Source organism: Psammomys obesus, unplaced genomic scaffold (assembly GCF_907164565.1).
Source record: "Psammomys obesus unplaced genomic scaffold, mPsaObe1.curated_primary_1811, whole genome shotgun sequence".
NCBI classification, from domain to species: Eukaryota; Metazoa; Chordata; class Mammalia; order Rodentia; family Muridae; genus Psammomys; species Psammomys obesus.
The window spans coordinates 4,858,592-4,863,421 of record NW_026585644.1 but is presented as its reverse complement, the minus strand read 5'-3'; the positions used below and the strand labels follow the sequence as shown (position 1 = coordinate 4,863,421).

Genomic DNA, 4,830 nt, shown 5'->3' with positions numbered 1-4,830 from the left:
TGGCTTCCGTAATCTCTACCTTTTTGTAATTCTACCTCAGTTGCTTGGCTGCTTCCGCACAATTTCATTTTCTGAAGTAATATATGCACTTTTCCATAGACATGCTTTGTGTAGATGTGCTTTGTGCTAACCGATTGTACCACTAGAGTTCCTTGTGTGACCTTTCACAGGCTTGGTCATAATTCTGTCCTATTAATCTACCATCTCTTTCTAGACAATCCATCCTTATCATAACTTCAGCTTATAGCAACATGTAGATGACCTATCATATTTTATATTCAGTCCTGACCTCCACTTACTAGAACGCACATATATCCAAAAGCCCCTCTTGTGTTTTCCTTTGCAAATTCAAGTTGAGTGAATGAATGAGCTTTTGGTTGTAAATCTAATCTTTGTTCATGTTCTCAGATCATTGAATTGCAACCCATAAAACAGAAACCAGGACCCTAATGCCTCAGTCTGGGTTCTGTAGACTAGATTAAGACATTAGCATGTTCAGTATGCATGACCATTTTCTTGGGAAGAACAAAGCATGCAGCTCCAGTGAATGACAGAGAAGTGAATTGGAGAGGGTGGAAATACAATACTATGATGTTTTGCAAGTGCCAACAATTGCCCCTTCTCCCAGATGACTCTTTAAATTGGCTGTTCAAACTGTATGCCCAGTTATCCATAAGAAAAAAAAAAGAAAAAAAGGAACCGGGAGTGGTGACACACGCCTTCAACAGAGAGAAAGAGAAAAAGAGAAAGCAAGAGAGAAAGAGAATTGATATCATTTATATAACTTTTTATGAATTGAAGAAAGAAGTCCTCTAACCTACTTGATAACAGTTTTCATACACAATTTTCAGTTTGGGATCTTTAGAAATCTTAGCAGGATGCTAAGGGTTGTCTAACAGACTGCTGAAATTATTCCCTGGGATGAGCAAAGAAGGGAACTTCCATCAGATAATGACAATGACAGGAGTGGCTCAGAAAGCAGACACAACCCCTTCATTATCTCTTCGGGGACTCTGAGGCTAGGAGTTCCCGCTGATTGGGTATCTTGTGAGGTCATTGGAGCCCCCCCTTCTCTTTTGGTCCCCTTGTTTTTCTACCATTTTTTCTCTCAATGCCTTCTGGGAACAAAGTCATGGTATCTCAGGAGGCCTGTGTTCACTTCCTTGACTATTTATGTCTAACTCTACTGACAAAGGAGTGTCCAACCCTAACTCTGCTCTTCAGTTTCCACTTGTGAGAACTTTATTACTGTGCACAGATTACGCATCATCTGTTAGCCTTACTCTGTTTCACTAGGAATTACCTGCCTTGGTAGAGATCTTTAACAGACCATGCTGATGGCTGTCTCGGGAGGTGGGAGCATGAACAGATGGAGACTCCTGAAGACAGGGGCTCACTGTAGTATGCTCATTTATCAGAAAGTGTGTCCCTTGGTCCTGATACACTATGGTGCAGGCTTAAAGTACCAATCGATACATTATTGTATCCTGACACACTATGGTCCAGGCTTAAAATACCAATAGATTCATTATTGTATAATGTTTGCAAAAATTGAGATTCTGACACAGGAATGGACAGTAGCCAGACAATATAGGAAAAAAAAACCTAACTCAGAGACTGAATCAATAACTCTGGGAAATCCAAAACAGTGTATTTGTAGCAATTAGCCCAAATTTTCACTATTCGATCAATGATTAAAGACTTCTTAATTTTCCACCCAGTTTTACCTTTAGATGAAATAGAGACGCTAAATATGCCACACCATCCAATTAGATGCCTACTTCTGGTAAGCTTGCCATACCTTCTCCAAGCCAACAGGCTCCAGCAGGAACATCCTGAGTCCTCCCATTCTTCTTTACTATGAATCATTTATACTCACTCCCTGCTGGTGACTATTGGCCAAATTGAGGTAAAGTTGGCTGACTCCCTTTCTGCAGGAAGCTCTGTAGTAGCCTTTGCTCTTTATTCTAATTGCCTATCAGAGGGTGACCTTGGGACTCCCCTAAACCACTATTGATGGGTATTTTCTTAGTCTGACTATGAACGCTTCGCTGGTATTTTAACTTCATTTTCAATTCCCTGTTCTGTGTTTGGCAAAACAACAAGAGAAGTAAATGAGTTATGGCATTGATATTCCTTTCACTGCATGAATGAAACCAGAAAATGAACAGAAAGGAGAGGACAAGTGAGAACAAGAAGTAGATCTTGGAGAATTAATAAGTTTACGATTATAAATCTGTGTAGTTGTTCAGTAAACCATAATCACAAAAATAAGCTCCAGGTAACAATAGTAGGCTAAAAGAAAAAAAAAAATCCAAGGTAGAGAAGGGTACAACAGAATTTGAGAACGTTTCTGGGAGAAAGGATGGCAGTGTTCACGTCCCATGGAGGTATAATCAGCTCCACACTGGTGTTTCAGCTACCTGTAGAAAGAGTATAAATGTAGCTTGCACCGAGTAGACTCAGTGTGAATTCTAACCTTGATACTATCATTTATTTACTTATTTTCATCTCTGTAATTTAAGGGAGTGATTGTTGCCTCTAGGCTTAACTAGACTCCAGTTGAAAGGGGCTGTGTCTCAACACATTGCTTGCTTCAAATCTTTAAGAAGATGATTATTTTAAAAATTCTAGTTTCCTCATATCAAAAATAAGCATTTGCTTCATGGCATAATAAGCATTTTAATGAACATAAAACATCAACTTTACCCAGCAAGCACTTGATAACATTAACTTTCTTTCAAATATACCAGTTGAAGAGACAATTGAAGCCTAAGTATCCGGAAGACTTGAGTGGAGCTGGATTGCTGACCAGTGAGCTGTAAGGAGCTGCCGGTCTCTGCCCCTTCCCCCACTCCTGGGACTGCAAGCTTCTCATGTGGGCACTGGGGATCCAAGCTCAGGCCCTCACAGGGAACCATCTCCCTGCCTCTCTTTTCTCCATCTGTGCTTTCTTTGTCTACTAGGATGTCTGGCGTGAATTGAACACAAATAGGCTTGAGGAATGAATAAAATTATATATGTATGAATTCATGATTATCTTATTATTACTATGTTAATATTCTGTATCTGGACCAATGATACGTATGTGCAAACACATGGTGTGTGTGTACAGCAGCCACTGGAGACAACCTTGTGAAACCACTTCTTTCCATTTACTTCCATGTGGGCTCCGGGACTCAAACTCGGATCTCCACACTAATGAAGCAAGGACTTTATTGCTGAGCCAGCTCACCAGCCCCTGCACCAGGATTGTTTTGGAAGTAATTGCCTTTGATTTCACGTTGCTCTCAGCTAAGAACACTGTAAATCCTTTATCATCAAACCAATTATTTCACAACGATCAAGAAGCTACTTGTCTCTTAGCTGGCAGGGAATGTTTTGGGATCTGTGAAAACTGAAAGGGTATCTAACAAATGAAATATACTTTAATTAACCATAAGTTTTGCTACTCAGGCCCAACTCCTTTTTACTTATTCAATTTAGGTTTATCCATAGATTAAAATAATATTGACAAATTTATTCTCTGCCTCAAAGGCTCCAGTAATAATTATTTCCACAGTATCTCTCTACAAATTAAGCCTTCTGACTCTGCTTGGACTTGGTAATTGGTGAGTAGCTAACATGAAGAAAAGTGTAGAGGCCAGCTTGCAAGATTCCTGCAGTGTGCTTGCCCTGCACAGCTAAAAACCTGCCATTAACACCTGTTGGGTGTCTCATCCAGAAGATGATTCATGTGGCTCCTTCATTAGCGTTTTTCTTTATTTTTATAGTCAGTCATCTTTCTTTTCTCATTCATTGTTCTATTGTTCTGTCATTCATCACTTCATAAAAGAAGCGTTTGTGTGTGTGTGTGTGTGTGTGTGTCTTACACCACATGCACAGAGGTCAGAGGATGACTTTGTGCAGTCAGTCCTTGCCTTCTGCTTTGACCGTCTGTTGTGGGTTTAATCCTCTGTGAGTTCATTGCCAGCCTGGTCTAGACAGTGAGTTCAAGGACAGCCAGATCTATGTAGAAGGACCCTGTTTTGACCTTCCCCCCCCCCAAAAAAAAGGAAAAATTAGAAATTCTATGGCTCGCTCATTTTCTGCATGCTGCAGTAAATCATACATTTAAGTTTGTTCTTATAAAATGTTATTGTATTGTTTTATATGGGGGAAACGATGCATTAATCTAAACTGCCAGATTAATTTTTAAAAACACGCACAGTGAAGTTCTGAATGCTCCCTGCCCCTAGAGGCATTGCAGGTGTGACAGCTGTGTGCTGTGTGCATCAGCAGGTGGCAGAGAGGAGAGAGCCTCCGTCCACACGCGGTGTTCCGACCTGGGAGCAGCTGAGTGTAGCAGCCTGACATTTCCTGTGAAATGATGGCCTGAGATGACCACCGGCGTAGAGCCAAAGGGGCGGACAGAAAGCTAGCCTGGGATAACCACCCATCTATTGCCTTGCCTGCCTGGGGGCGTGGAGGCAAACCATGCCCGAGATGACCCCGATCGGGTGCCACGATGCACGAGTGGGGAGGGGCATAGCACTCCTGAGACTACTTCTGAGATGACCCCAGACGCTGAGAGACCCTGGGAGCCGCTAAGAGGAGCAAGTAAGTGGTAGAGAGATGGAGGAGATCACAATGAAGAGAGGCAGAACTGGAGTTTCAAGAGTAGCTGGTGATGCCACTAGCACCATGGTGGAGTCGTGGCCTGCACAGCCACTGGGAGCCATGTCTGGGTCCACAGCGCTGCAGCAGCAGGGGTTTCTGTTACCACCAAAAGCCAGGCAGCTGTTGCTGATCTGTGCTGCTCGCTGGGAACATGTTGATATCTGAGGGATG

At 42.1% G+C, this 4,830-nt stretch overlaps 1 non-coding gene across 1 annotated transcript; it reads left to right on the top strand.

Moving 5' to 3' along the window:
• The first annotated feature begins 4,227 nt into the window (after window positions 1-4,227).
• On the top strand, window positions 4,228-4,357 carry LOC129691432 (small nucleolar RNA SNORA17). The gene has a single exon (XR_008722463.1). It is a non-coding gene; the product is annotated as a small nucleolar RNA SNORA17 (small nucleolar RNA).
• The last annotated feature ends 473 nt before the right edge of the window (window positions 4,358-4,830 follow it).